A 14,534-nucleotide genomic window follows, 5' to 3' on the forward strand; every position below is an offset into this window, starting at 1 on the left:
GAAAGCAAGGTGCATTGATTATGAAATGACTGAAGTAAAAAGCAGGTTTAGAATTCTCCTGATATTAAAGTTGCTGTCCAAACACTCTTTTTGCACATAGTAGTTAAAGATTTTTCCTAGCATAGCACCTGCGGAATTAATGCAAATGTCATATATTTGGTAATACATGACCATTTAATATTTGTCATTGTAAGACTAAGCATTTTTGTATATGTGGTCGAAATGGCATATTTCGAATGATAACACCCACATATGATTCAAATGTACATGCTTTTTTTAATGCATACATATGTTAGTCCTTATGGAGAAGATCATAAACTGCTACTGGTGTCTTTCCTCAAGCTTAGAAGCCAAGAGTCACTCTAGACCCCCTGGACCTGATCCAAAATGTTTCCTATTGCCAGAGAGGAGATCAAGGTATCTCAGGGTGACATCCAACTCTTAGCCATAGGGATTTTTGTGCTTTTATTCCCTACTCATCTCCTATCACCATGCCTGATGTTCTATGACATAAGCTCTTAATGGCTAAGAATGACTGTCAGTGTGTGTGTGTGTGTGTGTGTGTGTGTGTGTGTGTGTGTGTGTGTGTGTGTGTGTGTGTGTGTGTGTAAGTGTGCGTTTTCCAGCTTGTGATCCCTCCACTTCCCTAGTATGTGACTGAGCATTATGAATATAGTTTTGTAATACTTTACCTGTCCTTCCAGCTATTTGAAACAGGCTATACACAGCATAAATGACTGCTGATACCGCTCTCTACTTATTTCACATTTAAGATATGGCATATTAATCATTTAGTAATTCTTATGGAATGCATGGATTCAGATAATTGCTCAATTTCATTGTCATAGTGCCTATCTACTGGTAGAGTGAGAAGTAAATCCTAGTCTAAGGTTTAAAGCCTGGTTATCTCAGTAGTCTTAACTAACTGAAGCATTTAACAATAAAAAATACACATGCTGAAATCCTTTTCATCACTTTCATTTATATTTCATTCTCTTATCTCAACTGAGATAGTTGTCATATTACCTGTAAAATTCAAATTTTGAGTAAAGTGACATTATATGCAATTTGTAAACACATTCTTAGCCATTCATTTCAGCTTCGTTCTCATTGTTTTCTGTGGACATTTTTTATATTTGCTTAATTAAATACAGAGATTAAATTGCATTTATACTTTCCCTCATGCTAATTCTAGTATTACATAATTCAAATAAAGCTTACATCTCTGTACTTATTTAATATAAATTGTAATAATCATATGCAAAATTAAGTAGACCCAAAATACATTTTGCTTAGACTGAAGACCATTTGTTAGTTTTTCACTGCACCTTCTCAAAGCTGCTCAAGTACAGTTAAAAATATTCTTGATACTAAACATTGAATTCAAGATGCTCTCCAACATATATTCTCTTCCAATGACTTGTACAAAGTATTCGACTAATATACAATATTGTTGTCATTTTGCTTTAATTTTTACAAGTATATAAAGGGGGTAATTCAATAAACCCTACACGGAGTGATTCTCCATTTAAGAATAATGTTGTGGCCCGAACACAAAATATAGCCACCGAGTGATCCAGGAAACAGGGCTTGGGGCTTGCATGAGCATGCAGACACAGTGTAGACACAGAAGCAATCGTGGAATGCAAGTCATCACACCTGCTAGTGAAAAACATGTAAATGAGGTGATTTTGCAATCCAGCAAGCAGAAAGGCATTCATGTAGGTCCATGTCTGCAGGAAAAATGTACGTGGTTAGTAACCATGTACTGGAATTAAAAAATAAACTGGGCTGTGACAGCCCTCAAAAAACTTGTATAAGTGAGAGTAGGCATGCAGATGGCCAAATATATGGCCATTGAGACTAAAATGTAATGCAACATATCAAAATGAATCTGTTTTTTAATGCAAATGCCACATTTAAGTGGTGCACAGTGGTGCGCAAACATGCTATTAACAAAAAATGTGTAAAATATAAAAATGAAGGTAGGTAAAGTAATTGCATTATAGTGCCCAGCATACAGAGTCATACACTGGCAGGTGATAGTAGTTGCTAAGGAGATAGGGCTTGGTGCAGTACTGTATCCAGGGTATATGCAATTAGATGTATGTAAATGAGCCAGGTTTATTGAACAGCAAAAAGAGCCAGTGTGTTCTGCAGGTGCTAACCGTGGTAGGGCTAGAACTGTGTTGGTGTAGGCAGAACAGATAGCTAGCATTAAAAGGGGGTGTGTCACTGTATGTTAAAGTGGATTGGAGCTTAGCGGCACCTGTTTGTGCTCAGCTAAGCATTACTTTATACATAGGCAGGATGTGTGTGTCTGAGACTGTTAAACTGTGCTTAGCCCCGTGGTGCATGTTTTAGCTGGTTAAAGAAAAAGTAAGCATGACTGTGTACAGGAAAGGGCCATTTCTGCTCAGCAATGGTTACATTAGCTGTGCAGGTTTGTGTAGAGCACCGCTGGGCTTAGCAGTAGAAGAAATGGGAAAAAAAAGGAGGGAACTAGACTGGGAAAGCCAAACAAGCATAAATGATTGATAAGTCCTGTTCCACTCACACTGGCCAATTCAAACCCTTAAGTAATATGCCTGGCAGGAGGAATGTATCATAGTCAGCCAATCACACAGGTTGCATCTGCAGCACACCACTATAAAGTATGCATACACCCTTCAGTCTGATTTTCCCCACTCTGCACCATTGGAGTACACATTTGGGAATTTTAACTGACAAAATGATAGGGGCTGCTACTGCTCTGCTACATCTGTATGAGCTAGAGGCTGAGGTCAGTGATGATGATGATGCTGACAATAGGCCCAGACTGAGGAGGAGAAGAGTGTTCAGGCCCAGGGTAAGCTTTCAGGGGCTACATGAGCTGGAGATAGTAGAGCACTACAGGGTGGACAGGTACATACTACAGGAACTCACCGAGGTCTGCCGCCCTCACCTCAGACCCAGAGCCAACAGAGGGGAACCCATCCCAGTGGAAAGAAAGGTATGTGTAGCCTTAAGAATACTAGTTACAGGTACTTTCCAAAGACCTACTGGGAGCATTATGGGGATCTCACAGACAGCTGCATCTAGGGTACTCCACCAGTTCCTGGATGTCATGCTAACATGTCAGAGAGCACATTTATTTCCCGAACACCCCTGAGGAAAGGACCAGCAATATGCATCTTTTCCACCATGTAACACACTACCCAGAGGTACTGGGTGCCATAGACTGCATTCATGTGCACATCAAAGCACCACCTGGTGAGGAGGGTAGAGTCTACATCAGCCGCAAGGGCATCAGTCCATCAACTGCCAGGTCATGTGCAATGCCCAGGGCATTATTATTAGTGTGTGCACTGGCAGCCCTGGTAGTTGTCATGACTCACAAATCTGGCATGCATTACAGTTGTACCAGGCATTTGCTGGGGGGACATCCCATACAGCCATCTAGTAAGGGATGCTGGCTAGGCAATAGAACCATGGATGATGATACCCATCAGAAATGCACACACACCAACTGAAGAACATAATAATGAGGCACATGCACAAACTAGGAAAATAGTAGAGTGTGTGTCTGGACTGCTCAAGTCACAGTTCCGCTGCCTTGACATATCTGTTGGCACTCTGTAGTACTCCAGCCACATGTGCATACATGTTCATAGTTTCTGCCATGATACACAATATTATCCTGTGGAAACAGCTGCAGCAAGAACATCACAGGGAAGGGAGACACAGCCCCTCACCATTGCCAAGATCCCCACAGGCACAGGGGAACTTGGAGGAGGACCCCCCCTAATCCTGTCCCTGTAGGGAGATGTAGGCATGCCCGGAATACCCTGGCCTTGGCAAAGAGGCAACACATAGCACATACACTGACAACCTAGGGACCCAGTGACTGACATCTCACTCTGACTCACATACACACAGTAAAATGGATACCAACCACATCAAACTACCTGTGTACTGTGTGCATCTGACAAGAGTCAGCCCTGAAGCACTGTCCTCTCAACTGCTGCTGGCACAAAGTAAGTCTCTCTTTTTAACAACAAATGAATGGGGTAGTAGACTGTGGTAGCATATGTATGGTAATGCTGCATGTATGCAAGGGAATGGAGTGGGCTGCTGGGATAGCAGCAGACACCAGACAGCTATGTGAGACAAAAGGAACTCTCTGCCAAATACTGGCTGCCTTACAATATGCAGTAGGCTCCAAGCCAGCAAAATCCACTACACTATATGAGGGACTTACAAACAGTGGGGTCATAGGACAGATGCATGGATGTCAACGTTGGAGTCACATACATACCTCTAAACCTCTTACAGCAAGACATCTGTACAAAGCTATAATGAAATGTGGGGCAAAATCCCTAAAATAGGGACAAGTATGAAATATTGCTCTTACAAACATAGAAAGTTGCTAGAATAACAGGTGTTGCAGTAGTATAAATTTTCGGAAGGGTAAGAAGTCTGAAACTCAAATATCTTTAATTACTTTCTAACGTCAGTCTTCAATGATTTGACAGCAATTTTCCAGACAACCACAAATTTATGAAAAATGGATCCAAAATGTGAGGGAAACATTTGGACATTCATCAAAAATCTGTACAGTTCAGCAGTATGATCCCCTACCCTCGACACACCTGTGTTCTCATAGGACTGCAGTAGCAGTTATGTTTGTAAGGTAATAGCAGCAGACCACATATTCCCAGGGCTATCCTAATCAAATTGCTAGCATGTTTCATTTCCACAATATGCAGAGGTCAATCTGCTAGGTATGTGTCTGTGGTTAATAGTGTCAGAAAGTAGAAAGCACTGACTGGTGGCTGTTGTGGCTCACTGGGCTAACTATATTACTGTGGGTGACAGGGTCCATGGTACAAGACTGGCTGTGCCTGCTATTTTGCATGTCAGCTACACCTACAGTAGGAGTTTTACAGGCTGTCCAGATGTCAATATTTGTTACTGCAAGAAAGCTAGACAATGGAGAGACAGTGGGCCATAGATATGGACAGTACACAGCTCTGAGTAACTTAGATGGTGCCTACTAGAACAGCCAGTTGTGACAAGTCAGTGTAAAGCCAGGATATAAAGTCTGCTACATAACTGTGTCAATACTCACAACAAGTCAGTGGGCACCATCCATACCCCATGAATGTCAGGGTTTCTCAGAATGTCCACACATATGCCTCATATAAAAGTTATGTTTGTCATAACATTGCATTTGTCTGGCAAACTATTGGCTAAACAATATAGGTTCATGTGAAGACATCAATGACAGATGGTTGATATGCAAACTTCATACCATAAGAAAATGCAAGCTAATACAAAACCAGTCTACCAACTGTCTACGTTTGGAAGACCAATATTAAGCTCCTGTCCCCATGTCTGGGCCTGTGTCTGACTGTGATGTATGGCCCTCTCAAGAGGTCTGCCTGTAACATTTAGAGAGATATGGCCAACATGTAGCCTTAGAAGAACAGTGCAATACAAACTGAGCAACACAGCAGATACATGAGACACAATGCTGGCCAACCTGCTAAACATGTACAGTCAGAGGTGTGTAGTCCAAACCCTGTGTGTGATGTTATGACGTCTACCCCAGTCACACCAAAATTACAACTAGATAAAAGCAGCAACCGTGGAAAAAGTCTGTGGCTGGAGCAGAAAAGGACAAAGGGCCACATATAAGGGGAAAGAGAATCCAGTGGCCACACAAACGTAGAATGTGCAGACTACAACATGTGCAGTATCATGGGTTCTCTGCAGTGTATGAAGTCAGTAGACAAATGTCTGTCAGTGGTTCCTCACTTTAATCTCTACTGATCTGCCACTGACATATGAGGACATCACAGTGCTGTGCAAAATGTACCTCAAATATTATGTGAAACTCTCCTCAGTCTAATACAGTCTGACCCACCCTAGATATGACTAGCACACAGCCAGGCGATCCCTCAGCCAGTCTATCAGTGAGGTGCTGGACTATTTCCAGGGCTCATCAGCTAATCGACTATAGCACACAAAATCCTAGACTGGAGTACAGGTAGGTCTGGACTGGAGTCCCACTCTTACTATTGATGGTAATACTGGGCATGCCCCTACACTTAGCTTCTGTCAGACAATGTCTGAACACACATTGTACTACAGAACTGAGATGTACATATATCCCTTCTGCATACAGACAGCTATGTACACCATAACTGTCTATCCCCACCCCCATCAGACATGTTTACCCTCATCTATCCATATGCGGTACATCTAAGATCTATCTGGATCTGTTGATTATGATATATGTACAGATATATAGGTAACATATGCAAATATATCATTTACAGAGAGGCAGACATGGGGGGCAGAGAGAGAGACCCTGAAAGGCATACAGTGATGTACTGCAACAGCCACACGTACACCAATTTGAACCAGTGGCATGTGCAAATACTATGGTGATGCCCATTGTGTAATAGTAGGTAGGGAGGGGTTGTACTCTCATATCAGTCACCATGTGTGTGTGTGTTATTTTGTATGTATGACATGTACAGCAGACTACACACAACTAACATGCCTATGTCTGTGTAATGGCCATCCATATTTTGACCCTGTGGCTACTGTCCTCCACAACAGTGGTCTCCCTGTCAGAAGCTACTGATGTCATCCATCCCAGCAGCACTGCCAGACATTCTCTGCATGTGTAATTGCTGTAGTGCATGCGCTAAGTACATACTGCTATAGTGTAGGCAGTTAGATAGGCAGTGGTTCAATTTCCAACAACACCAAATGAGTGTGTGTGTATGTGTGTGTGTGTGTGTGTGTGTGTGTGTGTGTGTGTGTGTGTGTGTGTGTGTGTGTGTGTATGCAAGTATATTCTCTTGTGGCTTTGTGTGTTACCTGCCTATGTGTGTGCAATGACAATATATTCTGAGGCCTGTTAACAGCCCCATTGCCCTACTTTACAGGGCCTGCTGATGTCATCCACTTTACATACAGCATTGGACGCTCTTCAGGCATATAAGTTCCATGGCATATGTGATATGTACATAGTACTATAGTACATACAACTAGTTAGGTAGGGGTTCTAATCTCAAGACTGCCAACTGTGTGTGTGAACCATTTCCCCTGCATGTGAGTTGGATATACCATTGCGAGGCCTGTTCCAGCCTGTTAACCCCCATTGCCCTACTTTACAGGGCCTGCTGATGTCATCCACCTTAGATACAGCATTGGACACTCTGCAGGCATGTAAGCTCCATGGTGCGCATGATAAATGCTTAGCACTATAATACAATAAACTAGATAGGTAGGGGTTTTAATCTCAAGACTGCCAACTGTGTGTGTGTGTGTGTGTGTGTGTGTGTGTGTGTGTGTGTGTGTGTGTGTGTGTGTGTGTGTGTGTGTGTGTGTGTGTGTGTGTGTGTGTGTGTGAAGCATATCCCCTGTGGGTGGGTTGGTTATACCATTTTGAGGCCTGTTCCTCCCTGACTCCACCATTGCAGTAATTGACAGGACCTGTTGATGTCATCAACCTTAGATGCTACATTGTTTCCCACTCTACAGGCCATAACTCTCAATGGTATACAGTTTTGCAGAATGCTCAGATGATTCCCTCATATATTTTGTCTGTGGGTCATAAAAGTATGGTTTCCTGGCCAATCATTGGCAAAGCATTAAGAGCTGATGTCAGACAATAATGACAGATATTTGAGTGTCAGACTTCATACCCTTTACAAAAGTAATGGTAATAAGAAACCAGACACTACCAGTTATCTACATTTGTAAGAGTAATATTTAAAAACTTTCTCTATTTTTGTGCCTGTATCTGCCATTATTGAAGGCTTTGTCCACATGTATTGTTCTAACAAGTTGAGAGGTATGCCCCAGGCATATAAGCTCTGTGTCATATGCAATAAGGACATACTATTATACTACATACAACTAGATAGGTAGGGCTTGTAATCTCAATACTGGCAACTGTGTGAGTGTATGTGTCTGTCTATGCATATCCTCTGCAGACGTGTGGCTGTCTTGCCTGTGTGTGTGCAATGCCTATACCATTTTGTGTGCATGTGTCACCCTGTTAACCCCACCATCACCAACCTATTCATGGCCTACAGATCTCATGCACCTTAAATGCAGAGTTACATATTTCAAACACAACAGTACTGTGGTGCATGCAATATGTATGGCAGGTTATACTGTGCATAACTAGATAGATAGGTGTTGTAAGTCTGAAACTGGCAACTCTCTGCATGACTGCTGGAATGCATGTCCCCCTGCAGCAGTGTGTGTGTGTGTGTGTGTGTGTGTGTGTGTGTGTGTGTGTGTGTGTGTGTGTGTGTGATGGTTATTCCATTTTAAGTGCCTGTTAACCACCTAGTGGCAATCCTTACATCACCTGCAGATATCAACCACCTGAATATTAGTGACAGACACTGCAAATCTGTATAAGCTCTGTGGTCTACCCAGGGTAGGGGATCTACTATCAACAAGGGCAGTTCATGAGTGTGTGTATGTGTGTGCGTGTGTGTGTGTGTGTGTGTGTGTGTGTGTGTGTGTGTGTGTGTGTGTGTGTGTGTGTGTGTGTGTGTGTGTGTGTGTGTGTGTGTATACATATGTATAGTCCTTGCAGAAGTGTGCCTATGTTAGGGCAACAAACATACCTCTAGACCCCTTACAGAAAAGATATCTGGAGAAAGCCATACAGAAAAGTGGGACAAACCCACATATTAGGGTCAATCTTTAAATATTGCTCTGACAAACATACACAGTACATAACATAACAGTAATGCATTTACATGCATTTTCTGAAGGGTATGAAGTCTGACAGGAAAATATATGTAATTATTGTGTAATATCAGTCTTTGATGATTTCACACTACTTTGACAGAAGACCATAATGTTATGCCAAATGGAACAAAAATATGTGGTAAACATCAGAACATTCTGAAGATATCTGTAGAGGTGGGAGTTACGGTCACCACATGTCCCACCCTGCAGGTTGAAGTCCATGTTTAGCTAGGTGTGGCCTGTGACAATGACACAAACAATACAAAGGTCCCCAGAGTGTAGGACAACAAACATCTTCTAAGGTTGTCTACTACCTGCATAAAGCAGTTATTTTACATCAGAAGCACCTTACTGGTAAGGGAAATAGCATAACCTATGGTGATGTGACACAAAGAAGCAGTCACATTGGCAAACAAAGAGAAAGGGTTGTACCCCCCCTAAAAATTTAAATCAGTAAAAACCCCTTTGTTTTGTGGGGGGTAGTTTGTTTTTTTTTGGGTGTGTTATTTTGTATGTATGTACAGCCAGACTACACACAACTTCTTTATACCTATGTCTGTGTAATGGCCATCCATATTTGACCCTGTGGCTACTGTCCTCCACAACAGTGGTCTCCTGTCAGAAACTACTGATGTCATCCATCCCAACAACTTTTGCCAGACATTCTCTGCATGTGTAATTGCATGATGCATGCAGCTAGTACATACTGCTATGGAGCAAGCAGCGAGATAGGTGGTGGTTCAATTTCAACAACACTAAATGATTGACAATGATAATAATAATGATAATGACCAATGTGTGTGTGTGTGTGTGTGTGTGTGTGTGTGTGTGTGTGTGTGTGTGTGTGTGTGTGTGTGCAAGTATATTCTACCCAACTGTGTGTTTCCTGCCTATGTGTATGCAATACCAATATATTCTGAGGAATATATTAATAGCCCCCATTGCCCTACTTTACATAGCCTGCTGATATCATCCACTTTACATACAGCATTGGATGCTCTTCAGGCATATAAGTTCCATAGCATATGTGTTGTACACTTGTTTTTATAGTACATACAACTAGTTAGGTAGGGGTTCTAATCTCAAGACTGCCAACTTTGTGTCCATGTGAACCATTTTCCCTGCATGTGAGTTGAGATATACCATTGCGAGGCCTGTTCCAGCCTGTTAACTTGTTGCCCACTTTGGGGCCTGTTGATGTCATCCACCCTTGGAGTACAGCGGTGGACACTCCTACAGGCATGCATGGCTCCATAGTGCGCGCAGTAAAATGCTTAGCACTATAATACAATAAAGCTAGATAGGTGGGGTTTAATCTCAAGACTGTAACTGTGTGTGTGTGTGTGTGTGTGTGTGTGTGTGTGTGTGTGTGTGTGTGTGTGTGTGTGTGTGTGTGTGTGTGTGTGTGTGTGTGTGTAAACATATCCCTGTGGGTGGGTTGGTTATACCATTTGAGGCTTGTTCCTCCCTAGCTCCCGCATTGCAGTAATTGACAGGGCCTGTTGATGTCATCAACCTTAGATGCTACATTGTTTCCACTCTGCAGGCCACCAACTCTCAGCAGTACACATTTTGCAGAATGTCGAAGATGATTCCTTCATATATTTGGCCATGTGTGTCATAAAAGTATGGTTTCCTGGCCAATCATTGGCAAAGCATTAAGAGCTGATGTCGGACAATAATGACAGATATTTGAGTGTCAGGCTTCATACCCTTTACAAAAGTAATGAGTAATAAGAGGCCAGACACTTCATCAGTTATCTCTACATTTATGAGCTAATATTTAAAACTTTCTCTATTTTGTGCCTGTATCACCGCATTATTGAAGGCTTTGTCCATGCTATTGTTCCTAACAAGTTGAGAGGTATGCCCCAGGCATATAAGCTCTGTGTCATGTGCAATAAGGACATACTATTGCTACTACATACAACTAGATAGGTAGAGCCTTGTAATCTCAATACTGGCAACTGTGTGAGTGTATGTGTCTGTCTATGCATATACTCTGTAGAAGTGTGGCTGTCTTGCCTGTTATTGTGTGATACCAATGCCTATACTGCATTTGTGTGCATGTGTCACCCTGTTAACTTCCCACCATCACCAACCTATTCACTTGGCCTACAGATCTCATGCACCTTAAATGCAGAGTTACATATTTCAAACACACCTATGTAACACTGTGGAATTGCATGCAATATGTATATGGCAGGCTATACTATTGCATAACTAGATAGATAGGTGTTATGGAGTCTGAAACTGGCAACGCTCTCTCTCTGCCATGACTGCTGGAATGTCCATGTCCCCTCTGTGATGTGTGTGTGTGTGTGTGTGTAAATAGTGTGTGTGTGTGTGTGCGTGTGTGTGTGTGTGTGTGTGTGTGTGTGTGTGTGTGTGTGTGTGATGATAGTTGTTCCATTTTAAGTGCCTGTTAACCACCTAGTGGCAATCCTTACATCACCCTGCAGATGTCAACCACCTGAATAATGATGGCAGACACTGCAAAACTGTATAAGCTCTGTGAATCTAGCCAGGTATTGGGATCTACTATCAACAAGGGGCAGTTCATGAGTGTGTGTGTGTATGTGTGTGCGTGTGTGTGTGTGTGTGTGTGTGTGTGTGTGTGTGTGTGTGTGTGTGTGTGTGTGTGTATACATATATAGTCCTTACAGAAAAATTATTAACACTGTGCCTGTGTGTGTGTGTGTGTGTGTGTGTGTGTGTGTATACATATGTATAGTCCTTGCAGAAGTGTGCCTATGTTAGGGCAACAAACATACCTCTAGACCCCTTACAGAAAAGATATCTGGAGAAAGCCATGCAGAAAAGTGGGACAAACCCACATATTAGGGTCAATCTTTAAATATTGCTCTGACAAACATACACAGTACATAAAATAACAGGTCATGCATTTACATGCATTTTCTGAAGGGTATGAAGTCTGACAGGCAAATATATGTCATTACTGTGTAACATCAGTATTTGATGATTTCACACTACTTTGACAGAAGACCATAATGTTATGCCAAATGGAACAAAAATATGTGGCAAACATCAGAACATTCTGAAGATTATCTGTAGAGGTGGGAATTATGGTCATACATGTAATACACCCTGCAGGTTGAAGTCCATGTTTAGCTAGGTGTGGCCTGTGACAATAGACACAAACAATACAAAAAGGTCCCCAGAGTGTAGGACAAGCAAACATCTTCTAAGGTTGTCTACTACCTGCCATAAAGCAGTTATTTCACATCAGAAGCACCTTACTGGTAGGGAAATATAGCATAACACTATGGTGATGTGACACAAAAAGCAGTCACATTTAACCAAACAAAGAGAAGTCTGTCTGGTGCACTTGCTGTGGGTTATGGTATGTCCTGCTAAGTGTCTAATGGCTACCTGAGACATGTCCCACATTCCACATTCGATAAGGTGGCAACCTAGCCTGTGTTGCCTATATTATTGTGTGCAATAATAGCAGACATGTGTACGCGAGTGAGTAGCTTCCACCCACAATGACCACATGTATATAGGCATGAATGCTAACTGCCACATCCCACATATGTAGGTACCGCCTAAAGCTGTGGCAAGTGTGAGCAGTGTGCTGTCTGTAATTGACCCACAAACCGATGTTAACACACTGCAATGGGGTCATACAGTGAGCATGAAAAAGTGGCCAGGTCCTAGCCTCCAGCTGAATGCAGAAAATAGTACCACAAACCGATGTTAACACACTGCAATGGGGTCATACAGTGAGCATGAAAAAGTGGCCAGGTCCTAGCCTCCAGCTGAATGCAGAAAATAGTACCACAAACCGATGTTAACACACTGCAATGGGGTCATACAGTGAGCATGAAAAAGTGGCCAGGTCCTAGCCTCCAGCTGAATGCAGAAAATAGTACCATCATACCATATACCATATGGTGAGGACATGGACCCACAATTTCTCACATCAGTGGTGACCCCATAAATGCACAAATTGCTTTGAAAAACTCCAACTATTCTGTCTCATATCACCTACTTAGAGGCGATCTCTGCTTGACTTACAAAGCCATGTCTGACCCAGCTCTGTTAGAAATGCTACATCTAAAGAAATCCCAATCCCTCCACACCACACACTCCAGAGACCTCATTACCTATCACAGACCTGGCTACTCAGGTTGATAACACGGTTGCATTCACCCATCAAGTAGTAGCATTGGTCAGAAGAGGCTTGTACATTGTTTACCACATAGGTAAAGGGACTGAATCCAGACAAAAGGTAGACATTACCTCTGTATAGTCCTCAATCAGTACAACAACACATTATCAGCATGGCCAGTCTGGTATGTACCTCTGCAGACATCTGCACCAATTAAAAAACTATGTTAACACCCATAAGGTTACCCATGCCTTTCAATACCTGTTCCATGCATACAGCCTCAAGTCAGTACTGCCCCACTCGGTATTGGACAAGTTGTCCACAGGTGGGCTGTGGCATGCCTAGAAGGCAATGTTGTACTCAGCCCTTCAACAGCTGCCCCACATATGTCAGTATAACTCTATGCCCATTACTGGCATGACAGGCTTGAATCACATATGACACAGCAAAAAGCAAACAGCTGGAGAGACAGGTTTGTCTCCCACAGGCTACCCTGTCTCAGGAATGCTTTCCCCAAAAATGTCAGAGTACCATGCAGATCCTCATCAACTGCATCAAGGTTGAGTGGATGTCAAAATAAATTTGTCCCAGGGGTCCAAAGTGTGTCAAGAAATGGCAGGGCCAACAGGTGCTGATAGATGCTTCTGTTGGGGATAGAGTACTGGATAGGCTTGTAACAGACTCAGGGTCAGTACTGTAGTAACCTCCTCTGTACATATGAACCTGTGATCCTATGGAACTCCCAGGTGACATGTATCAAGAGCAGCATGCTGTGTCAAGGGGTATGCATGCAAGGTACGCTGTCTGCCCCCATAGTCCCTTACACACTGTACCACACATATGCACATAGGTAAACATGGACATATACAGACGTACCTTGGTGATGAAAAGGTCTCTGTGTTGCCACTCCATTATCTCCAGCTCCTGTAATGGCAGCAGACCACCACACAGACACCTGGAACAGAAACAGAATAAGATCTGTGAGACAGCAGTCAGTCAGCAGTACTAACAGCAATAAAGCATCATGGCACAAAGGTGTATACACCTTGATGTATATGCATGACAATTGCCAGCAGACAGCACCTTACAGGCCATGACACTACTACACTACAAACTGCCATTACCTGTACTATATTCATGTTGTGCATCAGACACACATCAGCATGTCCCTGCATTGAAATTATGTATAACAGGCACATGGCACAGGTATCATCACATGCACAGGGTATGATGTGGGGTTGGCAAAGGCCTAGGCTGTGCCATAAAGTTGACATCATGTGTGTGTCTGGAGGGGTGCTGGTCAGCTGGGCCATGGAGAGGTGTTGTGTGCATCTGTCAGTGACCTGCATGCATCAGTGATGTGTGAGTGTGTGCATGCACACAGTCAAGCTATGTACTAGCCCTACATGAAGGTATATTGGACAGCCATAGACTAAATGATAAAAAGTTCCAGGATGCACAAAAAAATACTAGTAACCAAAAGTAATGCACCCAGTAGCCATCAAGGAAAATTCCACTTTATTTGAATCAAACACCAGCAAAATCCATTAGTTGTTAAGCGCTTTCATCATAGGCAATGACTTCATCAGAATAAGGATAATTCACATCATCATAGACAATGACTTCATCA

The sequence above is a fragment of the Protopterus annectens genome, chromosome 8.part0 (assembly GCF_019279795.1).
Source record: "Protopterus annectens isolate FY-2018-M chromosome 8.part0, PAN1.0, whole genome shotgun sequence".
NCBI lineage: Eukaryota > Metazoa > Chordata > Ceratodontiformes > Protopteridae > Protopterus > Protopterus annectens.